The 24370-nt window shown below is 49.5% G+C and overlaps 1 protein-coding gene across 3 annotated transcripts in view; it reads left to right on the top strand.

Moving 5' to 3' along the window:
* Positions 1–24370, top strand: part of Zbtb16 (zinc finger and BTB domain containing 16) — a 187622-nt gene that overhangs the window by 5099 nt on the left and 158153 nt on the right.

The raw sequence follows: 24370 nt of genomic DNA, 5'->3' as shown, positions 1-24370 counted from the left end.
ACCAATGCTTTCCCTGCAATTGTACCTTTTTTACTAATACACAGGAAAAATGCTGGGGCCGAGTCCTGTCAAGGCAGAAAGGTTCAAAGTAAGACTTCTTGTGCATTATGGTTCCTTGTAGCCCTCCAGTGAAGAGGAGGATCCTTCCAGTACAGCAGGTCGGGGAGCACTGACCGGTGTTCTTAAGAGAGGGAGACAATAGTGGGTTTGCCTTCTCTGTTTGCCAAGAACTACAAACCCATTGCTGTAACCTGCAAGCCAGTCATTTTCTCCCCTCTTCCCTGAGTCTGACCAACTGTGCCCACAAATCCGGTTTTCTGTTGTTACGGATGCTAACTCTTTTTGCACAGCTTGCGGCTGGCTGATTTGCTGATCTTGGGTGGATTTTCCACTTTTGCATGCACTCTTTCTCTCCCTCCTCCATTCCTGTTGCTCATTTAGGTGGGGGGACTTGAGGGGGTGGGAGATCTGTATGATCACCTCTAGCCGCAACTTTTCTCCGAAGTGTCCTGATCGGCTGAGCTGTACCTCATGGAAAATGGCACTCAGCTAAAAAAGTAACCATCCCCCCACCCCCGAGAATACAGACAATAACAACCGCGGCGGATATGTCGTCTTCTTAGTACTTGATCTGCTCAGAAAATAGGCTGATGAAATGGTGCTTGTTTTTCCTTACGCTTTCGAGAGGAAATCCCCTCTGAACCTTGACCAGACAGGTCTGTCATCTTCTGCGGATGTGAACGTGCTGTGAAAAGTGGGGTATGGTGGAAAGTCACTTTTTAGGGTCAGTTTTTGGGTGTGTGTGGGGGAGGGCCTAGAGAGAGAGAGAGAGAGAGAGAGAGAGAGAGAGAGAGAGAGAGAGAGCGCGAACGAGCTCTGTTGGTCATGCGCTTGCTATGCAAGCGTGAGGACCTGAGTTTGGGTCCCAAGCACACAGGTAAAAAGCCATGCACAGCAGCAGAAAAGCCAAGTTCAGCAAAATGCAGCTGCAGTCATAGCTTAGGGGAGGCAGAGATAGACTGGAATTCTGGACACTTAGCAGAGTCAAATCCATAAGCTCTAGGAGCAACAAGAGATCTCATCTTAATTTTTTTTTTTTTTTTAAAGAAACAGAACGATTGAAGAAGACGCTTAATGTGATTTCTGGCTCCCATGAGCACACACATGCGCTCACAAATAACGTGGTTTTTTTTTTTTTTTTTTTTTTTTTTGTCTATTTTTTTTTTTAAAAGAAAGCTTAACCTACCTGCTTGAGACAAGGTCTCATCACATAGCCCTAGCTAGCCTGGAACTGGCTGTGTAGACCAGGCTAGTCTTGAATGCACAGAGACCCACCTATTTCTGTCCCCCAAGTACTGGGGATAAAGTTGTGTACCACAGGCCTGGCCTTTTTCTGGGTCTTAAATCTCCCAAGCCTTCCTTACAGAACCAAGAATTTTCACTGAGTCTATGTACATAGTTTTCTTTGTCCTCAAGAGGGCCACAAAAGAGATAACTGTCCTGAGAGTTCTGGGTTCTCACATGAGGAGGGTCCCAGTGGAAAGAAACGATGGTTGGCTGAGCTGTATCTGAGCTGCTCTGGGCAGGGGTGAGCGTCTGTAGCTGTTCTTCGAGCTTCCTAAGCTCAGTTTAAGGGTTGAAGTGACATCTAGAGTCACTGGGGCTGTGGCCACCATCCAGTCACCGTGAAGGTGAAGAACTACCTTTGTGCCTTTCATTTTATTCTTGTATCTCACTGTTGGCTCTAAGCTCTCGTGTGGGGTTCCAAGCATTCTTATCTATGGGAGCCTGTGTAAGGTGATGTAGACTATTTCCCTGTTCTCACAAGCTTGTAACAATGAGGCTCGATTCTGGAGTTCTTGCTGCCACACCATGTGCTTTTGACTGAGGGTGAACGTGAGTCCTTCATCCTGAGCAGCTAGATGGGGGCCAGACCCCTCTGTGATAAGCTACAAGGTCTGAGGACATGAAGAGAGGGAGAAGGTATTTCTCTGCATGCGCAGCCCTGGCTACTCCTACATAGATGTACTTCGTGGGAGGCCTTTGCCATCCTCCCTCCAGGCACCAGAATTGATGTACCACCTCCCCATTTCCCACCGTTCTGTATATCACCCCCTCCCACCTATCATCAATCCGAGGAATGTTCGGTGGAAGAATAGTCATCACAGCCACAAGAGCAAACAGCAAGGCAAGATTGAAAAATCAGATGCCAGGAAGCCATGGGATTGGCCAGGATCCTAGCAGGAAGGTCTATGATAGGCTACCGTCCGAAAGGTTCATTTTATTTTAAGCCATCAGGTTAGAGGGTTGGTGCAGATGAAGCGTCTGGCATTTAGTCTTGCCCTGGGGAAGAAGAAAGGGCAGAGTACAGAGAAGCAAGGCAGGAATGCGGTTGTTGGTTATTGAATTACTTCCATAGGTTTCTCCATAACTTGATCCCAACCTGGGGTGGCCCGAGGGGAGCATCTCTTGGCTGGACAGAGAATGGTAATGAAACTTTGGGGGGTTGGGTGTCACGATCCTTGTATCAAATGGTAGGATATCGAAGACACATGGATGGATGGATGGATGGATGGATGGATGGATGGATGGATGGATGGATGAATGAATGGACGGACCGATGGAAGGAAGGACCAGACAGAGACACCACTTGGATGAATCAGGTGGACTTCTTTAACTGACAGAACTTGGGAGGAAGCTAGCCAGTGAGACACAATAATAAAAGGACAGTGTCTAGAGAAGGAGCCCTGTCAGGCTTCTGGAAGGTGGGACTCTCCTGTCTTTTTGTCCTCTGAAAAACTGGAGCAGTTTTATGCCTGCGGGGGGGGGGGGTGTCTGGATGTGGTCTAGGATCCAGCTCACCTGAATCAGACACTCCTGACACTTCCTAGCCTTCCACAGTTGTCAGTAACATTACACGAGCAGCAGAGTTGACCCTTGTGGAGATGCAGTTCTCATTTATGGCTGTGTCTGCCCAACTCCCAGGACAGTTTTTTTTTTTTCCTTTTCTTTTTTTCAGAGCTGGGGACCAAACCCAGGGCCTTGAAGCGCTCTACCACTGAGCTAAATCCCCAACCCCTCCCAGGACAGTTTTTAATTGCAGTCAGGCTCCTTGGTACTGTAGAATCAGAGTGAGGGCTGGGTCTTCTATAGGATTCTCTGCCATATCAAATACTGACCAGCCCTCACCTCAGGTCAGTTCGATGGCTCTGCCACTCTTCTTTAGTTCTGGAAAGGAGGTTCAGGCACCAAGGGATGGTCTTGGCTGGCTCCCCAAACCCACCTGTGGCAGAGCCCTTCCTCAAAGCTTCCTGGTGCCAGCTTTAGAACACACGAGCCATGTTCTCACCCATCTCAACTGAGATGTTGGCTCCATTTGCCCAGCTTGTCCTCTCACGTGGCAGACACTCTGCTTTCAGTGAGGGGTTATGCAGAGAGCCGTATGGCCATTAACAATTTGTTTTGAGAGAAGATCTAGGGTACCCAGTTAGCTTTGAACTCTGTATATCTGAGGATGACCTTTTCTGAGCGAACGATCCTCCTGCTTCTATCTTCTGAATGCTGGGAGTCTCAGGTGTGCACCAGTTTTAGGTGGTGCTGAGGGTCAGACCCAGGACTTTGTGTGTGCTAGGAAGGAGCTCTAGAGACTGAACAAACCTCCCTCCCTCCCTCCCTCCCTCCCTCCCTCCACCCCTCCCTCCTCACACTCTAGCCCACAGTGGCCTTTGAACTCCTGGTGGTCCTGCCACAGCATCCCAAGTGTGAGATCTGAAGTCGGGGCTACCATGCCTGACTTCCAGGCACCTCTGAGGTGGCACCAAGTTCTGTCTGGAACAAGGTAAAACAGCGGAGAGCCACAGCAGCCACATTAATAATGCCCACGACGCGATCCCGATCCGCTGTGATGCTCTATCTTTGCAGAGCACATTGACAGACTTTCTCCCCAACCCTTCTGAAGGAGGGGGGTGGGGCTGACAATCCCGGCTCTGTGATTACAAAGTGGGAGAAGCTCTGAAAGCTAAAAGGTTTTGTGTAACTTTGCAGCTAACTCATTTAGTGGCAAAAGCTGATGTGCGGCTATATTTATCCTGCTTTATTTTGAATATTCATATGTTTTGCTGCAAAAATATTAATGTGTTTGATTACAGAGTGCTGCCCTAGATGCCACTGGAGCTGGTAAACACAGGTCCCAATAAGCCTAACATCTGCACAGTTCTGATTTCTGAAGCACCCAGGGGGTTTGGGTACGGGCTCCCGGGCCAATATCAAGCCCCCTCCCCCCACCTTAAAGATCAGGAAAGATTTGAAGCAAGGGAGTGACTCGCTGATGGTCACACAGCTATAAATGGTGAAGGCCAGGCCCCTGCTTGCCATCTAGTTCGTGAGCCTTGGGCACACTGCGGCAGTCCTTATAAGCACATGGACAGTGCTGTTCTGGTTCAGCTCCATCTGACCTAGTCTTCAGGTACCAGCACCATTCCTAAACTGCCAGGGTTGGAGGCTTCAGCCATCTTCCTTGACGTCAGTTCTAAAGGTCAGGTGTCTCCAGGCTTTGCCTAGTAGCTATTTACAGCCACTATGTCATTCACAGATTTGCCTCAATCCTATTCAGATGAGTTCCGTTTCCAGGAAGCATCCTTTGTGGGGGTGATGAATGATTCTGTTCCTAACTTCCTGGGCTCCTGGTCTTTTGGAGAGGTGTGAGACTGTGTGAGGAAGTAAGGTGGTTTGCCAGGGTATGTCCAGCTGCTTTGGAGGCCAGGGCTCTGAGTTACTTGTGTTGTGGCCCCCTGTCCATCCTGGGCTTGCTTTCTAAGAGCACTTTGTTGGTTAGTTGTATTTTATTCCATGGTTTTGGAATCCTCGTTATGGGATCAGACAGCCAAGATAGGATCAGTTTGATTTCCGTCTGTCTGCATTGACTTGTGTTTTTGGGATGGGATGGGATGGGATGGGATGGGATGGGATGGATAGATGGATGGATGGATGGATGGATGGATGGATGGATTTATTTATTTATTTATTTATTTATTTATTTATTTATTTATTTATTTATTTATTTATTTGAGACAGAGTCTCACTATACAACCTTGGCTGTCCTGGAACTCACTATGTAGACCAGGCTGGCCTTGAACTCACAGAGATGTGCCTGCCTCTGCCTCCTAAATTAGGGGATTAAAAGTGCACACCACCATGCCCAGCTTGTTGGCTTGTGTAATTTTTTTTTTTTTCACTTTTTAAACCTGCTCAGGGTTACTGAGTTAGATGAGATCTGGAATGAACTCTTGACTTCCACAGACCTGCACGTTGTAGGAAAATCCTAATGACTCTTTAAAGCGGAATTATCCCGAATGGCTAAACTCAGACTCCACTTTGGATTTCTTGCTAATTTGGAAGAAAATCATTTCTAGTTGCTGCGTGCCTGGGCCTGTGTTTGTGTGTGCGGGTGAGCCTGTGTGTGTGTGTGTGTGTGTGTGTGTGTGTGTGTGTGCGTGCGTGCGTGTGTGTGTGTGTGTGTGTGTGTGCGTGTGCACGAGATGATTTTAAAACATACTTCTGAGAATTAAAGCATAAGATTTGAGAGTCTTGCCAAATGAGGGTGAGAGGTGAGGAGAGGTTCTCGAATGTTCCACAGTAACTAAGAGTTCTGTTTGGCATCTTAGGCGAAGCACGTGGCTCTGCCATCGTTATTTCGGTAGAGCGTCTGCCTCCGACCCCCTGTCTTACACATAGTGAATGTGCTTGTATTGACTCTGTCACAAGGCTGATTTTATCACATACTGGCTGTGTGATTGGGGCTGCGGTGGTTAACCTCCCCAGGCCTGTCTGTTCATTTGTAAAATGGGAATAACAGGACCCACTCAGGGGGTCATTATAAGGGGTGACGTGTAAATATTTGCCACGCATGGAAACGCACAATGCATGCGCTCCGTAGGTGTCAGCCATTTGGTAGCCATTGCTATTGTGCAGAAGGACAAGCCTGCAGTACAGGTTCACGGCGTGCTATGTCATTCAACCCCTGCTTCCCAGAGACATTGCTCTCCGGTATGGCCTGTCTATGCCTTCAGCATTGTAAAACTGCTGTGGTGAGTGTGTGTGTTGGGGTGGTGACTGACTGCATGCACCTCTTGGCTTTCCTGGGAAGTCGATGGATGCACCCTGGCGTCCGGGTACACTTTGTCCCATTGACCCAGGGCCTCGTGACTCATGCCAGTTCTTTAAACGTAGCTGGGCAGTGCTGCTGCTGTCAGCCCTACATGCAGAGCACAGAGGCGGTGTCTACTCTGCATGCTCAGGGCTGTGTGTGGGGCTCTGTGGTGCAGGGGCAGTTGGCACAGGGACTACCTTACTGCGGGCAATCATGGGCTGGTCTCACATTGAACGCTAAGGGCTGGGAGCTCTCTCCCTAGGCATCCTTCCCATAGTGGTTCAGGGACAGCTTTCAATGTCACATGTCAGCTTCTGGGCTAAGTGCTCTGGTTAGCTCCTAGCTGGCCTGTTAGGGGGTTGTTAGTTTTACATTCCTGAGGGCCAAGGAAAGCCCAAGAGGTTAGTGGACTTGTCTGTGGTAAGCAGGGAAGGATACCAGGACTCATTTTCCCTAAAGCTGAGGGAGCTGCTCCGGCTTCTCATGTCTCCTGGTCACTTCAGAGGCCAGTCACCTGCAAATGCAGTAGTCAACAGGTGTTCAGGGGGCCAGACCACACAGATCCAGGAAGCCCCGAGTCACGGCTTATGGACAGAGCGACTGGCCTCTAGCTTTTTATTTATGCTGACTAGAAAAACAGAAAAACCAGAACAGGGAGGGGAAAAGAAACCCATTTTCGAAAATAAAAATTCCGCATTGTTAATTCCACGCCAGTAGAATCAGAAATCCCCCCCTTTTACTGTTTCCCCTTAAAAGCCCCTGTGTTCTTATGATGCTGGCTCAGTCTGAAAACAGCTATGCTTGGGTTTTGCCTATGCGAAGCTTAACTCTGCAGCTGTGGGGAGGGGCTCTGGCCCTTTCTTGTCAGCATGGAAACTTCGGCTAAAACTCCCCCAAATCCTGTTTGAATCTCAGTTCTGAACTCACGTTCCACTCTGACCCTGAGGCCCGAGTGTCTACAATGTGCACAGATTGAGTTGAGCATTACCAGAGGAAGCATCCAAGTTAGGTAAGAGGAAGGACTTCCTGAAACAGCAGGGCACTGCTGGGGGGATTTCTAAAAGACCTGGTTTCCGATATTTTGGTGAAGAGGTAAAAACTCTAGTCCTGTCTTAAGTTCTTTTCAGCCCATAGGAGTCCCCAGTCTCGGTAAAGATATGCAGCACATCCATCGGACCTGCTAAAAATAAGACCCACCCTCCATCAAACTGTGGTCTTTACACAGGACGGGGCGGTAATATGCAGAAGCAAAGAGTGAGTTAACTGGTAGCAGCAGGCATGGAGTCGGGAGTAGCCTATGTACCTTCCACTTCCCTTGTGACCCCAGCCTGATAGGAGAGCCACTGAGCCCCTTGTCATCCTCTTCTGGGCTAAGTGGATTAGCTGAGGGTTGTGATCTCAGTGCCATTAGGACTGTTGGCACGACCCTCCTTGCCACCATGGGAAGCAGATCTGGCCCTAACGTAATGGCCCTCTGGGCAATCCATCAAGCCCAGAGTACGGAGGGGAAGCATTACTAGTGTTAATTTGGGGGAGTCTTTTATGGTGACTGGGAAAGAAATGGAAGGATGGTTGGGAATTTATTTATTTAAGTCATTCAGCAGGTTAGCGGCTGCCAGGGGTCTACGGAGGCCACCCCCTCCCCCATTTCTTCAAGGAAGGCCCCTCCTTAATCCCCGAAGCCCGGGCCTGATTACTTCCAGAGTTGGAGCCAGGACTTAGCAGGCTCTTGTTTCTCGCTGAGGTGCCTTATTAGGAGCACCTGGCATCATAAGCCTCTAATGGGAACCAGCGTTTTCCTCCTGCGTGACCGGTGACAAGTCGCCCTGTCAGCCGGAGCTCGGCCGTGCGAGGAAGTTCTTATTAGCTTTATGGTCAGGAGGGCTTGTCCTGTTCAGGAAATGAATGTTGCTGCTAAAGGTCCTCCACCCTGACCCCGGCGGTGTAACCTGTGCGGGCCTGGGAGACCCACTCAGGATGCTTGGGACTGTAGCCTCTCTCTGGTTCTCGTCATATGTAAAGAGGAGATCATTGTGGTGTGGTGCAGCCTTGAACTTTTGATTTATGCACTGAGGGTAACTTAACTCTTTCTGAGCCTGGAGGGCTATGCAATAATAAGACCCAGGATGCATACCCAGGCATGTGTGAGCCCTTGTATGTGGGTGCATGCATGTTCTGTGTGTGTGTGCGCACGTGTATGTTTGTGCACCTGTGTGCATGTGTGAGTGCATGGCTGTGAGTGTGCACTTCTGTGTGTGTGCACCTGTGTGTAGTTGGGAAAGAAGACATATGGCATATCGGTGGGCTGTGGATGGGAGGAGTGTTTTTATCAATGAGAGGAGTGTTTTAGGGTCTTTGTCTGTCTGTCTCTGTCTCTCCCTGTTCCGTCCTTTTCCCCCTAGATTTCCTACAATGGTTGGCTGCATAGTGAGTGGTGAGTGGAGAGAACATGGTGTCTGGAAACAAAGATGGGCTCTTGTAGAAGCTGTGTGGACAGGGCAGGGTTCCCAGCCAGATGCATCTGGGTCAGCAGGAGGAAATTAGGAGCGTGCCTCTTGGCATGGTGGTATCTGGTCAGTGGGATCATGGAGCAAACAACAGACACATAGCCCAGTGCAGGTGCTCACTGGCCCAGGATTGTTGGTTTGAAAGGACACGCACCTCTCTTTAATGTCTCCTTCATGAAGTCAGATTAATAGAGTTAAAGAATAGTGTGTGTGTGTGTTTCTTTCAGTACATCAAATGTTCTCTCTTCCACCCCCTCATAGCTCTAAGTCCTTAAAAGCAAGGCCTCTCTGGTTGTCACATGGCCCCCCATGCCTGAGGGAATGTTTCTAAATGTGATTTTTTTTTTTTTTTTTTTTTGCCAAGAACAGTGGCGTCTGACCTCATTCTTAAGGGAAACTTTCTGCCTGCTTCGTTTTGAGAAAAAGATGTTTGTGAGTCTTCTGGCCAATGGATGCTCTACTTGGTCGCTGCTGGTTTAAAGTCCTCTGGTGACAAAGGAATACTGCACCTTGAGGGGAGCCCGTGGAGTGTGGCCTAGGAAAGAGGGGTCAGCGCAGGGGGAAAACCTCTTTGGGAACTTTACAGATCTGTCTCTGTGTTTGTAGCATGGTTGACAGAGGCTCCCAGAAAAATACAAATAAGTGCTTTTCAAATTGTGGGGTTGGGGACAAAGAGAAGTGACACATCGGTCAGCCAAGTTGAGCCCACTAAGCCCAGCGTTTTGAGGCTGAGGCATAAGCCCACACACTGGAAGCAAACTGTTAACTTCCTCTTAGACTTTTCTTCTTCCTTTATGTAGCAAATCTGCACACATCTCGTGAGTAGTTCCTGCGCAGCTCAGGGCGGGTGAAAGGCACAGGCCACATCAGGGATGGGAAGTGCTCAGTGCTGTCCTTTAAAACGATCTGCTAAACCAAGGCTTCACTAACATTCATGAGTCTGCCTCTCCACATCCATCCCCATGCCCCTTGGCAGAAGGGCTGAAGATGGTATTTAAAATGCAGTGGGAAGCTAAACTGAATGAATCTAAAAACACTTCTTTTCTTGAAGTCCCGTGGGGGAAAACTGACTTGGGCCTGCGATGGCTGCAGACTCCGTAGGGCTTCCAGCACAGTGAGTTTTGGGGCCACCACTCACTTTTTCATAATTCTCTTATTTTACTTTGTGTCCTGACAGCTATAAGAATGTGTTTGGTTTTTTTTTTTCCCCTCCTCCCTTTTTGCCAAGTTGCAGATAAATACCACCTCCCCCAAGCCAGATTTCGGTGGTGTGTGTGTGGGGTGCAGACCAGAACACATCTTGGCATTCCTTGTTGCAAAAGTGAAAAATATCTCTGTTTGTAGTTAATTTTAGTGGCAAGCAGATCATGTTAACTGGGTGTAATTACTTCCAGATATGGCCGAGGGTTTTGTGTGTTGAGATGAAGGGCCTGGTAAGTGCTCACTTCCTGTGTAAATTAGCCTCTTCCATTCTGTCTTTCATTCTGGCCAGCCCTGGACTGTGTCATTCTCCTGCTCCCCCCTCCCAGTCTGCAGCCCTGGGGGTGAGACTGCTTGCTCTGTCCTTCCTTCCGAGTGAAATTCTTTTGTCACTTACAGACACTTGCCTTGCTAAGTTTACACTTGGGGTGAGAAGGCCCTTGATGGTATCCTGGCTGCCTCTGTTCCCACAGATAAGTCCTGAGAGTATACCCTAGTCATGTGAATTGCTTCTTAGCGATCACATCTTGTGTGTGCTCTTGAGAGAGCATGTGCATGCACATACACACATGTGTGCACATGTATATATGAGTGTGCATATGTGTATATATGCATGCATGTGTGCCGGTCAGATGTTAGCCTTGGTTTCCTCAGGCACCCTCCACTTTCATTTTTTGGAGATAGAGTCTCTCAGCGGCATGGACCTTGCTTGATTAGGTGGTCAGATTGGTTGTCCAGCAAGCCCTAGGAGTTTGTCTGATTCTGCCTCCCCGGTGCTGGGATTATAAGGGTCCAATCACCACCCGCCCCCTTGGGTGCTTCTGCTAGAACTCAAATCCCCACGGTTGCATAGCAAGCACTCTTGTATCTGAATCATCTCATACCCCTTTATTTTTAGTGGATTTTTTTGGGTCGCCCACAACCATCTCCTTTTGGAGATCCCCTCCGCCCCGTCCCATCCTGGTCTATATGTCTGACAGGGTCTCACCATGTATTTTCGGCTGCCCTAGGACTCACTGTGTAAACCAGGATAACTTCAAACTCATGCCTGCCTCTGCCTCCCGAGTGCCAGGGTTAAAGGTGTGTGCCACTATGCCCAGCAGAACCTTAATCCTTTTACTTTTCCTACCTCAGCAAACAGGGCCTGTCACAGTGGTCAGGAGTCCCTGACAGAGGAGAGGGCTTATGTGTCCCATGTAAAGCCACTAATCTTGACTGAAGAGGGGGGACCCACATATGCACAGATCCTGTCAGAAAAGGAGAAGACCTACCTGAGCTGTTTCTGCCAAGTTATCTGGGTCCCCAGGATTAGAATGGAGGAGAAGGACATTCGACTTAAGTTCTCCTAGACTCTGCTTCTGCTCGGTGGCCAGCATTCTTGGTGCTGTTTGCACAAGAGGTGACTGTTTATCGTCCTGCACTGGCTCTACTGATAACCCTTGTGGTCCCTGGAACAATCTACTAGGAACAGATGACTTGATAAGGGCCACCTTTCTCAGTGTGGGAAGATAAAACTGCGTAGGGGTCAGGTGAGGGGTGGTGCGTTAGTTAGGCACAGGGACCTGTGGAGGCTGTCAGATGGGGTGCAGTTGCGGGGAAGAACTTGAAGGAAGAGACTGTGGTTGCCTTGGGTAGCTGCGTTGATCTCGTGATGTCCCAGTTTCCTGCCCTCACCTCTTTTCCCCCTGCTTCATGGAAACATCTAGAGACTCAAGTTCGTGCTCAATCAGAGTGGGGAGGGGCGGTATTTGACCATCTTTCCCTCTTCTGGTTTTTCCTTTTCCCAGTCTTAAAAGTTATTAAAATGGTGTCCGCCTGAACTCTTGTACCTCTTGCCAATATGCTGTTCTTGCTGGAAGCATCCAGGCAAAGGACAAACTTCTGACCCTCTCACCTGGTCAATAAGCTGCCTGATGTCAAACAAAAGAGTTTGGACTGGCTGCTGAAGGCAGGGTACCCAGCTGATAGCTTTGTTTTGATATCCTTGTGGTGTTTGCAGATCACGGAGTGGGCTATTTAGAGCAGGGGGTATCTGTGGGGGCAGACTGACTGGGAAGCACAAAGTCCAAGCGATGGAGAGATAGAACAGGGCAGCCAGGCATCAGGCATTTGTGGGGGGTGGGGTGAGGGTGGGGCTGGGTTCCCTGACCAGAAGAGAGGTTTTCTGGAAGGTGGTGGCAAGCATTGATTTTCAGTCACTGTTGAGCTGGTGACAGGAATATAGTTAGTCTGCAGAGTGAGGTGTGAGGGCCGAGAAGCCAGGCACTACAACTTGCTAGCGGTGTACCTGGACAAGATGCCTAGCCTCTCTTGTCTATGGCCTTGATGACGTGTTATGTTGCAAATGCTCATCGAGGGGAAGGTGCTGGCTGAACTGGAACTCAGAATTATAGAGCTTTGAACGTTGATCTTTTGGCCCAAGGAAGGGGCCGTGACAGGAAGCAGTGAAGTTGTGACTGAATGGTGTCAGCCCTGTTAGATCATAGGGGGATCATGGAAGAGCAGCAGGAATGTAGGGTCTTCACTTGGCCTGGGGCTAGGGCTCTGTGGATAGAGGATTGTCTCAGCTCTCTCAGAAGCCCTAGTTCAGTGGTGCATGGCTGAAGTCCTAGAAGGTGGGAGGTGGAGGAAAGAAGGGAAGAAGCTCACGCCCTACCTCAGGTTACATCGTGAGTCTGAGGCTAGCTTGGGCTACTTTAGATCTTGCCTTGAAAACGAAAACAAAATCCCTCCCCCCCAAATAAGAAACAAACAACACCCCCAAACCAAAAACAAAACCAAAAAACCCCAAACTAAAACAAACTAACCCCTCCAAAACAACAGCAAAGCAAGCAGTCAACCAAATGAAGGTGTCTTTGCAGAAAGCTGGTATTGTAAAGAGACAATGTTTACCCTAGAAGTCTCTCGAACCCAGCAAGGCTGCCCCCACCACCCCCGACAGCCATAGGACTTGAGGTCTACACTGTACTCTTTTTGCCTTGCCTTTGGGAGGGTTAACTTAGACTTTGTGTGTTGATGACCCTTGGGAATTTTGTGAGTGATGAACACTGGATCTGGAGGAGGCTCAACCTCTTTAAGTATTGACTTCACCTCCCAGCTTAGGGAGTGGAGGAGCCCTGGCCAAGACCCCTCTGATTACTACAGTGTTTCTGCATTTGTGGTTCAGCCTCTGGTCAGTTTGGGTTCCCGGGAAGTCACATTGAATCACCACCACCCCGACAGGACAGACAGCAGACAGACAGACAGACAGACAGACAGACACACACACACACACACACACACACACACACACACACACACACACACACACACACACACCTGCAACTTAGGCATCACCAAATTTGGTCATAGTTGGGAAGAGTGGACTAAGATTTAACTTAAGATACCCTAAGGCAGGTACGAAGCCTGGTTTTGAATCCTGATTGCACCTTTGGTGATGGCTCCAGAAGAGTAAGGAGTGCACATGTTTGAATTCTAGGCTGGTCCCCAGCACAAACTCTATGTAGGGTCTCAGTTTCCTTTCCTAACAGTGTTATGAGGTCAGGATGGAGGGCCGTTCGCTTCCTGTCTGCCCTGGAGCCGCGGTGACAAGCAACCCCTCTGAACACACCTCAGCCTGGTTGCTCTGTCTAACTTCAGTGACTGACCCAGCAGTCCGGCTGGGCAGAGCCGGTGCTCAGCCTGTGTGCCCTCCCTTGCATTATTTATAGTAAACCCCATGAGCACAGAGTGCTAAAGCGGAAGGGTGAGTCACCCATTGAAACCATCGATGACATAAAAACAAGCAAAATGCTTACTGTGTGTTTTGTGTAGTATTTCAGGGCAGGTTGTGCTAATTTGAACACTCCTAAACTGGATCTGTGAAAGTGTGCATGTGTGGGGGAGGGGAGGGAGTTAAGGTTCAGCCTGAGGGAAGCTGGTTACTGAAAATCTGCTTCCAGGCCTGTGCTCTGTCCTTGGCTGCCCTCAGAGCCCTCTTCAGGTTCCAGAGGAGTGCTGGCTCCCTTACTGTGGGTTGCCTGTGTCCCTGGAGGGTTAAGGAGTGGCGTCGGGGGAGGGGTTGGATTCTGCATCTCTGGCCCTGTTCTTGCTTCCTGCTGAGGAAGGCACCCCCTGCTTTCTATGGACGTTGCTCCTTCATTTGGGGTGACTAAGAGTCATGAGACCATGTAAGAGTTGACAGGGTCTTTGGGGGCTTTTATTTCAAAACGTTCGATTAGGGAGGAGCTCTAGGGAGGCTCTGTGATTTGCCGAAGACCACATAGCAAGTTAGTGGCCAAACCAGGACTAGAAAGTGGATCTGTCACTCTCTGTCCCCCTTAATTCCTTCTTTACAACCCTGCCAGGAACTGCACAGGCTTGCTTCCCTCTTCCCACTGACTTGAGAACTATTTCAAACCATTGTCACTGAGCAGAGGGCAGGTGTGTTTTGGCACTTTGGGGACTTGAGTTTGTCCCCGCCCCACCCGCAGTCTCTCTTCTGTCAGCCTGAGTTGTCAAACATCTGTCAAGTCTTTCATTGGTGAGGGGTAATATCTGTGTCGGGAGGGGTTGAGATGCCAAGACTGCTAAGACCTGGGGCTTACCCCTGAGCTCAGAAATTAAGCAGAGTTAAAAGTATTTGGAGACTCTGGGGTGGTTGTGGCGCATGCTTTTAATACCAGCACTGCAGGGCAGAAGCAGACACATCTCTGTGAATTCAGGCCTGGTCTACAGATCGAGCTCCAGGACAGCCAGGGCTACCCAGAGAAACCCTGTCTTGAAAAAACCAAAAATAAAAGTACCATGACCGTACGCGTTGGCGTCTGCGATGGAGTGGAAGGTAACGGAAGGACCACACAGGAGAGCCATGTATAGCCAGATGAGTCAGCTTCCCACTGGAGGTGCTTTGGTAAAAACTCACTGAGTTCGTTTGTGATTAACAGGGGGTGGACCTCGCAACAAAGGCGTGTGTGGGGTCTTGCTCATGGTGAGGGGCATTTCACCTGGGAACCTTACCCTGTAACTGTTGTGTGGTAAAGAGAGGCAGCCCCAGAATTCTAGGTAGGGTGACATCTGAGTGGGTTGTTGAAGGACAAGTTGAATTCAGGGTATGGTGTGGCTTTCACCTGCAATCCCAGCATTCGGGAGTTTAGATGGGAGGAGACCTGGGCTACTGTGTAAGCTACCTCATCAAACCCAAAAGTAGGATGTGATGTTTTTGGTTTGTTTTGTCCCGAGACATGGTTCCTCCTTCCTCCGTGTAGCTCTGGATGTGATGGAACACTCTCTCTAGACCAGGTTGTCCTTGAACTCAGAGTTCCTGCCTGCCTCTGCCTCCCGGTTGCTGGATTAAAGGCGTGTACTGCCATGTCTGATATCCAAAAGTAGGGTTTAAAGATGAAAACAGAAAGTGGGAACATGTGTTCAAACCCAGGAGACAGTAGAAAATCTCTTCATCTGTCAGGATTGGGGGGCGGTCATCCATGCTGCGGTGGGGATATGGGTTGGCATCCCTTGGGGCTGCCCTAAATGTTGGCCCAGGCCTAGAGAAGGCAGAGAATGAAGAAGCTAACAGAGGAAACCCCTGGATGCTCCATTAACCTGTGTTCAAATTGTGACCCTTGCAGACACTACGGCTGGAAGATCCCGGATACTGTGGCCAGCTTATCCCCTCAGTGAAGGATTCTGAGGGTTTCAGGTTATGTCCTTAGCCTCACCACATAGCCCAGAGAGCAGTGTCAGTCATTGTTCAATAAATGAACTGTTGGTCAGTTTGGATTATATCCTGGGGTAACTGGGAACCTTGGGAGGTGTTTTGAGAAGGGAACCTGGCTAGAACCCCACACTGATGTCGCCTCCATCGAGCGTGTCTTTTACTGTCCCTATCTTCTTTCCTATCTTGGAGAGTTGGTCTGAAAAGGAGCTTTGAGGTTGACTGATGGTCCTAGAGAGAGGTCCCCCCCCCCCCATGTCTCCTATCTGACACTCACCCTCACCACCTCATCTCTGAGGGCAGAGAGCCAAGGAGCTCTGGGAATGAGGGCTTTCAGCCTGCAGGATCAGAAAAATAGTAGGTACTATGACACTGGTCCCCAGACTGTTACTGGTCTCCCTGACTCTCTTTTAATAGCAATGTGAAGGCCCAAAGTTAGACTAACGGTCAAGCCTCGCTTCTCGCCTACACTGACAGCCCAGCAGAGCTGGAGGCTATCTCTCACAGCCCATTCTGGGCTGTGGTTGTCATACCATGCAATGTCTATAAACCGACAGTGGCCAGGGGAGATAAGGGCCCCCGTTGTGTAATGAGAGCCGTGGGCTGTTTGCCCGATGGATCTGGCCCCTGGGTAACTGCTAACCTCAACGGAGGGGTGGCTGGCTTGGCAGCGCCCAGGCCCCCTCGCCAACTTGCCGGGGCCTTTTTGTGGTTGGATAAAGGAAGCTCATATAGGCCGCCTGCCGTGTGGAGGCCTGGCCCACAGGGCTGGCAAGGTTCTCTTCTTTGTCTTTTTTGATGTTGATGGTTGATGGTGTGTGTGTGTGTGTGTGTGTGTGTGTGAGAGAGAGAGAGAGAGAGAGAGAGAGAGAGAGAGAGAGAGAGAGAGAGAGGAGAGAGAGAGGAGAGAGGAGAGAGAGAGAGGAGAGAGAGAGAGAGAGAGAGAGAGAGAGAGAGAGGAGAGAGAGAGGAGAGAGAGAGAGAGAGAGAGCACAAGAGCACAAGCGTGAGCGAGGGAACCCAACACAGTCTGTCTGGGCATCTCCCATTTTGTTTTAGTATAAAATAAAATGAATATTGCAAGCTGAGAGTCCTCTGGGCTCTGGGTCCTTGAAACCTGGGAACCCTGACTGGGAAAGAAAGATGGCTGAAGTTTCTAGAAGCCAGCAGATACTTGCAGGAGCAGCAGAGGGGGCTGTGCTGTTACTGTTTCTAACCACCTGCCATCCCTGGATGCATAGGTGGGCTCCAGCATGTGTCCTTTGCCTTTTTAGGAGTGACCGAGCCCAGACCCTTGGCTTCTGGTGTGTCCCGGTTCTGTCAGCTGGCCATCGGCTGAACTGGACTTAGGTGGTCCTGTTTGTCAGTCTACCACTTGCTCCATGTCCCCCATCAGAGAGGTTTTGTGACTCTCTGAGCCACTTGCTCCAATTCTGGGGTTCTCAGTGGTTCTCAGTAATCCTTCCTGGGTAGGGGGCCACAGAGACTTGGCCAAAGCCCCTAGCTGTATTTTGTATTTGTGTCTCTCTTATCTGGGCAGTGGTTTCCCTTAAACCAGTTCCTCCTGACATTCTCTCAACCCTCTTGTGAATGTCTGAATCTGTAAAACTTTTACATCCCCGTTCTCCTGTTCTGATCACACAGGGGTGGTTGTATTCAGTGGCCTAACCATGTGGAGCTGCCCAGTTTAGAAATGAACCGTGCTCTCACCTTCATTGTTTAACACATTAGGCTTGCATTAAGAATGCTCTCCTCCGAGCGTGTCTTTCCTGTTATTTGTACTGTGTGCACTTGGTTATTGCTGAGCTGTCTGATTGATCCCCAAGGCTGAGGTGGTATTTTTTTTTCTCCCAGAGAGGGTAGGTATGTTCTGTTTGTTCCCGTTAGCTTGGATGGGAGGTCCTTTTAGTTGGAGGTTGCTTTGTGTCCCGTAGGGTTCTGGCTCAGGGGTGGGCAGGTGCAGGAGGAGACTGGTGATTTAGAGGATTCAGAGGCAGTGGCTCATATTGATTTTTAGCTTATCTGACCCTTTAGCTTGAGGCTGCCCTTCCCTCAAAGTGTCCGGTGTGGCCGTGAGAGCGACTGAGAAATGGAACGTATGCCATCCCTTTTCCGTGCATTAATTAGGGCCGAGAAATCCATTATTTAGAGGGGTCTCAGCTCCTGGAAGAAGGCTCTAGAGCATGCTATAAAGATCTGTAGCCGAGATCTGGGGCCAGCCGGAAGATTCCCAGGTAGCGGTTGGTCAGGGGAGATGGTGTTGGGATGTAGAAGGGGCAGGTGCCATTGAGGTGGGCGGGTGTTCAGGAGGGCAGCCAGGCAGGAGGGCAGGCAGGGAGAACCTGGCTCTTCCCCTACACACGCTGCTGTCTTCTCTTTTCACCATCTCCCTGATTTCATTTCAAATATTCATCAAGGCCCACCCAGGGCCAGCTATATGGTGGTGCACATCTTTAATGCCAGCATTCAGGAGACAGAGGCAGGTGGATCACTATGAGTTCCAGGACAGCATAGTGAGTTCCAGACCACCAGGGCTCCACAGAGACACCCTGTCTCACAAAACAAACAAACAAGCAAGCAAACAAACAAACGCAAAACAAACCAAACAAGTTCCACTCAGGGATGGCTACTGTTTGGAGAGTCATCAGGATAGCCATGAATAATCAAGTCAGAAACCATTTTTATTGAGCACTTACTGTGTGCCAAGTGGTTCTCAAAGTGTGGAGAAGCACAGGACCTAGAGAGATCTAAACTGAAGCTTACAGCAAGACAGAAGACAGTGGTGTGTGTCCAGCTGTGCGTGGGCTCATGCTCAATGATTGCATGACTGAAGCTGAGGAGGGCAGAAGAGACGGACGCAGGGCTGATGGAAGACTTAGGAGGACTTCCTGAAACAGGTGGTACCTGGCTGGCCCTTGGAGGATAGATAGCTAGGGCATTGATAAAGCACGTGTGCTTAGTAGTTGTCATCTGTAGTTAGAGGGGAGCAGAGATGTGGCAGTGTGAGAGTGGAGGCAGGGATGGAGTCATGTGCTAGAGTGTAGGACCAGTATGGGGCATGGGAGCCTCTGAGGGAGAGTGAGTTGGGACCAGACTTGGAACGCTTTGGCTGCTGCAGTTTGCAACGCATGGCTGGTTGGGATTGGATGACAGAAATCAGCAGAACCTTGAATTCCCAATCCTTTCACTTTCCTCTCCCGAGTGCTAGGATTATAGGTGTGAACCAACACACTCAGTTTATGTGGTGAACCCAGAACTTCGTGCATGCTAGGCAGGTACTTTTTTCAACTGACCACAGCCCTCAGCTGTGAATGGAGATGCTACACTGACCGCACCCATGCCCCTTTCCGTAATCACTCTGCAAAGATGCTCCACGTCAGAGCAAACTCAGTCCCAGGTCTCGAGAGAGCAGGATTTGGATGGAAAGTCTTTTTTGTGAATAGCATTCATACCCCCTTATTGGATCATGGCCACCTGAATGGTCCCCCTCTCTGTGTTTGTCCCACTCAGCTTTCAAGACCTGGTCCAGGCAGGCTCGTCTCAGCCATGCCACCACCCTGGGGCTAGGGTCCTTTCTCCTTTTTGTTTCCGGCAGCAGTTGGAGCTTACGCCATCTGCCCATGAACTCAGTTGCCTTAGTAACTTTTTGGAATAGCCTGTTTTCTGCACAGGAAAACATGGTCTGTGGGGACAGTAGTTAAGGTTGGTCCCCTCAGCTTATGCTTGCCGGTGATGTCATGAGGAACATAGAGTAAACACTAGGCAAACAGCAGAGCTTAGACCCACTTTGCCCATAATTCATTTCTTCTCTGCAAATTCAGACTTCCAGAATGTCGTAGTGCAACAGTTGGCCAACTGATGATGATGCTGTTACTTCAAAGATGGCAGCCAACCTGAAAGGCGAGCCTTCTGCCCCTTTCCCCACTTCCCCCTGCATTCCTTTAAACTTTCTCCCTAGGTACAGGCAGCCTCTCTCATACACGGAACTCTGGCATCCGAAGCAGTCCCAGATCGGCTTCTTTCTAAGTGGCCATCTCTGTGGCCCCTAGAATCCGTTCCTCCAGGCATGAAATGCCCAGTGCAGGCTAAACATCCCTAATCCGGAAATCTGAAACCTTGTGAGCTCCAACAGCAAAGGATCTCAGATTTCAGATCAGGGATGCTCAGATCTAAAGAGCTCTGGGGTCCAGGGTGGTGGAATGGCTCCGTGGATAGAGGAGCTTTCTAGCAAGTCTGAAGCCGGAGTTCAGGCCCTGAAACCCACATGATGGAAGGAGAGAACTCCTTGTGAGTTTTCTGATTTCCACACATGCTGTGGTGAACACACACACGCACACACACACACGCCTATGAATGGATGAATGAATGAATGAATGAATGAATGAATGAATTTAGAACTTTTCAGAATCTGAAATCCTTCTGGTCCCGAGCATTTCTAGGAAGGAGAAAGTTATGGTGTCACTAGATGCTGAAGGTGACTGTCTCCCTCAGAATGAGGGTGCTCCTGATGGGCTGCCTTTTTTTTTTTTCTTTTCTTGTCTCCTTCCTCTCCACCGCTCTTTCTTGGCAGTCCCATGGTTTCTGTGAATGCCTGATGAAATCAAGTTTCCTAATATTAGTCGTGGTTTTTTTTTTTTTCTGTGTGCATGTGCATGCCTGTGTACACACACGTGCTCCATTCCTCTTGCCTGCTCGGCAGAGCAGTTCTGCCAGAAACCAGACAGAGCCCAGTGTCTTTCAAATGGCCGTAACCCTGTTGCTCTAGAGTCTTGTCTGTCTTCGTGTGGTGCACTCTGTCCTGTCCCAGGCACTTATCTTTGGCCTTTGGTGTTTGCTTGTCCAACCCCTTTGCCTTCTGTATCCACCATCACCCTCTTAGAATAATCTCCTGTAGGTCCTGGGCTAGTCGACCTCCCTCCCATGCTCTCCTCACCACATCCGTCATAAGCAGCACTCTGCTCTCGAGCTATCAAGACACTAGAGAATTCTTTGTTCAGTGTTCAAGCCCTTGGTGAGCCTCGATCCCAGCTGTGTGTGTACTGACCCCTTTTTCTCAGCCTGTATTGTAAGACAGCCACCTCTCAGGAAAGGGCCATCTTTTTCTTGGGTCTGTGTTACAACCTTGAAATGCACACCTGCATGTCCTTCTTTATGCTGTGTGGTCCAGGCCTCAGTGCGAGCGTGGCCACTGCCACCTGCTTTAGGAGCCTCTGTCTGATGCATTCATGTCTACCCTCCACTTTCAAGTGGACCCAAACCCCACTTGGGACTGCTTTATATGACACAGTTCTGGAAGGCCGACCTTCAGGGCAAGCCAGGATGGAGGGGTGAGTGCTGGCTGGTTCCTTGCTGTGATTTTTCCTGGGGTTCATTTTCTAGGCACTCTTGGAAGGCAAGGACTCAGGCTCAGCATCTGTTGGTCCGGTGAACCTTCTTCCTGTATTCTTTTATTTTCACTCATTCATTCTTTGCAGCAAGCCTGACTCACCCCTCCCTCCCTCCATCCCCTCCTCCCTCCCTCCACCCCCTCCCTCCCTCCCTCCCTTCCTTTGGAGACAAGGTCTCATGTAGTTCAGGGTGGCCTCACACTTGGTGCACAGCCAGAGGTGGCCCTGTGTTTTAGATCTTCCTGCCCTTACCTTCCTGAGAGGGGTTAAAGGTGTGACTGGTTTCCATCCCTTCCTCGGGGATGCAGAGGGCAGGAGCTCCCAGTTCAGTTCCAGTGTGCCCGCTTGTGCACCAGGGGATGAGTGGGCACCTAGGCTTGCCAGACGCCATTTCGAGCCTGCACTTTGTGAACCCGATGTCCGTGTGAACTGGAAACAGAGATGAGAGGGAACTTGGTGGAGTGTGTGAGGGGGTGGTCACCCCTTCTCCTTTCTACGCCCAGATGGAAGGTGTTGGGGGCTGCCCTGGGGTGACCACCCAGTCTTCAGAAAGGAAGCTGGGGGTTCTGGGACACTTGGCTGCTCTTGTTCCCCGCTGAGACCGTTCCCATAGTTAAGATGGGAGGTTCAGAGAGGGACACTCAGAGCTCAGCTGGGCCATGGCCATCAAGGAAAGACAAGTAGCATTACTGCTTTGAGCAACATTTTATGGATGAGTGACCAAGCCTCCCCCTTCCCCCCATGACCAGCACAGTAGTCATTCCAGGTGACTTTTTATCTTTGCTGTGCTGTTTGCCTTCACAGACTGCCAGTGGCTGAAAGGGACAGGAGAGGCCTCCTTCCTGAAATGGTGACTTCATCTGGGCACATCAGCATCTGAGTCCTGAGTGTATGGGAAAACATTCTTGTTTCATTCTCACAGTCCTAGTACAGGGGGTGGTGGGGAGACAGCCTTTTGAATTCTCAATTTTTCCAACCTGAAGCCTCACTGGCCTAACCTTGGAGGTCCTTGGTGAGTAGGAAGTGTCTGTTTTCAGTATAGGAGGTTGGTCAGTCCTTGGGTAAGATCTTTCATGGTGGCGCCTGGTTTTCTGCTGGTGAAACAATAGTTTGGAGACCTGTGTAGCATAGGTCATGTCTGGGTAGAGCTTTCAAATCTTTGGTTCAGAGTTCCAGCTTACTGGGCCTCCAGTCCTTGGGAATCCCAAGGACTCATTCTCTTGGTTGTTATGCGGGGTAGGTGGGGTCTGTTCTTTCCTGGTCATGGCCAGCCGGACCCTTTGGCATCTCAGATGACCTTTCCTACAAGATACAAATGGCCAGATCAGGCTCTTGATTTTTTTTATTCTGCAGCATTTTATCTCCATTGGAAAGTTAAAGAAATTTGTTAATGACTTTATTATGTTCCCCTCCCATACCCTCTTTTACTTTTGTGGAGCTGGTTATGAAACTAAGAGCCCTATATGTGTTCACATGCTCTCCTATTGAGCTGCATACCTAATGGTTCAGTTGGCATAGTGGACCCAAGTTTAGATCCTAAGCACAGAGGTTTGTGTACTTGTAATCCCATCGCTGGGACAGTGGAGATAGGTGTGTTCCTAAAGCTTATTGGCCCATCAGGAGAGAAATCAAAAAGCTGCATGTTCAATGAGAGACTGTCTCAAAAGATTGAGACAATTAATTCCTCAATCATTGAAGGAGATAATGTTGGCCTATGGTCTTCACATGCAAGCACATACGTATGTACAACACACACACATACACACTACATACACACACCGTACACACACACACACACTACATGCACATACTCACACACATGCTACATACACACACACTACATACACACACACTACATACACATATACACAGTACATACACATACTACATACACACATGCACACACACTACATACACATACACACACTACATATACACACACACACTACATACACGTACACATATACACACACATTTGTTTTCCTTTATTCTGTTTTGAGATAGGGTCTCACTATGCCTAGATTGGCCTTGAGGTTACTGTAGCAAGATGTGCCTTGAACTTGTAATTATCTGCTTTAGCCTCATATGTAGATAGGATCACAGGCCTCTGCCCCCAGACCCAGCATAATCTTCTCCCTCCCCCTGTCTCTCTCTCATCTGTCTCCTTCTCACCTTCTCTTTAAATTTAAGATTTCGTTTGTCTTCTCTCTGCCCCTTCCCTGAGCAGAACTTGTGACTGTCTGGGTGGTATGGGGAGTGGACTAGGGGCTGTGCATCCTCCTTCCTGACCATGTACACAGAGCAGTGTGGTTTTCATGAATAAATACCATCTTCTCGTGCCTTTGCCCGTCTACCTGCCTACTCTAGCTGTGAACTTCCAGTTCTTAGTCTGTGTGCAGCAGGTCTTGTCCGGGTAGATGCTGGTGGCCGTGGTAAAGATAGATGTGGAGCTGAGGGTGCTTGTGGAAGGGCTTTCTCTGTGTTTAATGAGTTTGGCTGTTACTTCATTGTGATCTTCTCCACTTCAGTTTCTTTCCCCTGTCCCCCAGCCCCTCGTGTGACATGGCTTCTGTTTGCACTGGAGGCTTGCTGGTGGTGTTTCCTCTGTATGTGTCTGTGACTGAGAGCAGACGCTAATTTCTTCACAGTCAGCTAGACAAAGAGATGAAACCCATTGTCTTACCTTCTCACTCTTCCCCAAAGTCCAGCTACACGGTTTGGGGATGGTTTTTCCCTGTGACGATCTTAAGTCTTGACTAGGCCATGTACTGCCTCTTCATTGGCACCCTGGGGCCAGCCTGGGCTTCAGGGACCTGAGGGTCATTGGTGTCTGGTGGGCTGAGTAGAATGCTAGTCTGTGTCTCAGCGCCATTACTGTAGAGGAGAGCAAGTCAAGCAGGTGTCTTTAGGTCTTAACAGCCCTGATCTTGGTGAAAGGGGACACTTAGGTCTTCCAGGGCTGCCTACAAAGGGTGGGGAGTGTTTCTGGGCATTTTGTCACAGCCAGTTTGAGTTGAGGGAGAAGAGCAGGTAAAAGAAAGGATTGCCTGGTGGATAGAGAATCCCGTGTGTCACACACACACACACACACACACACACACACACACACACACACACACACACAACTCTGGCTACTCTTGACTCTGTTCCTGGTCAGGACATAGAGTGGGGCTGATCCTGCCCTTGTGGGAATGATGGGATTCCTACCTCCAGCCCTGGCTTTGTTGGATGATCTGGGCATATGAACATCCTCATTCTACATGGAAATAAGCCCTGAAGGAGATTCCATGTTTCTCTCACTTTCTTTTCTCCAAAAAAGCAGATCGGTGGGTGGACAGCGACTTACTCCTCATGGGGCCCTTCTCCCTGTCCCTATTTGGTTTAGATATTTTTCTCTGTACATTAAATCATCTGTAGCACTGGAGAAAGAAAA

This window comes from Rattus norvegicus, chromosome 8 (genome assembly GCF_036323735.1).
Source record: "Rattus norvegicus strain BN/NHsdMcwi chromosome 8, GRCr8, whole genome shotgun sequence".
Taxonomy (NCBI): domain Eukaryota; kingdom Metazoa; phylum Chordata; class Mammalia; order Rodentia; family Muridae; genus Rattus; species Rattus norvegicus.
Note: the sequence above shows the minus strand (reverse complement) of the source record. Positions and strands in the feature narration are given on the sequence as shown.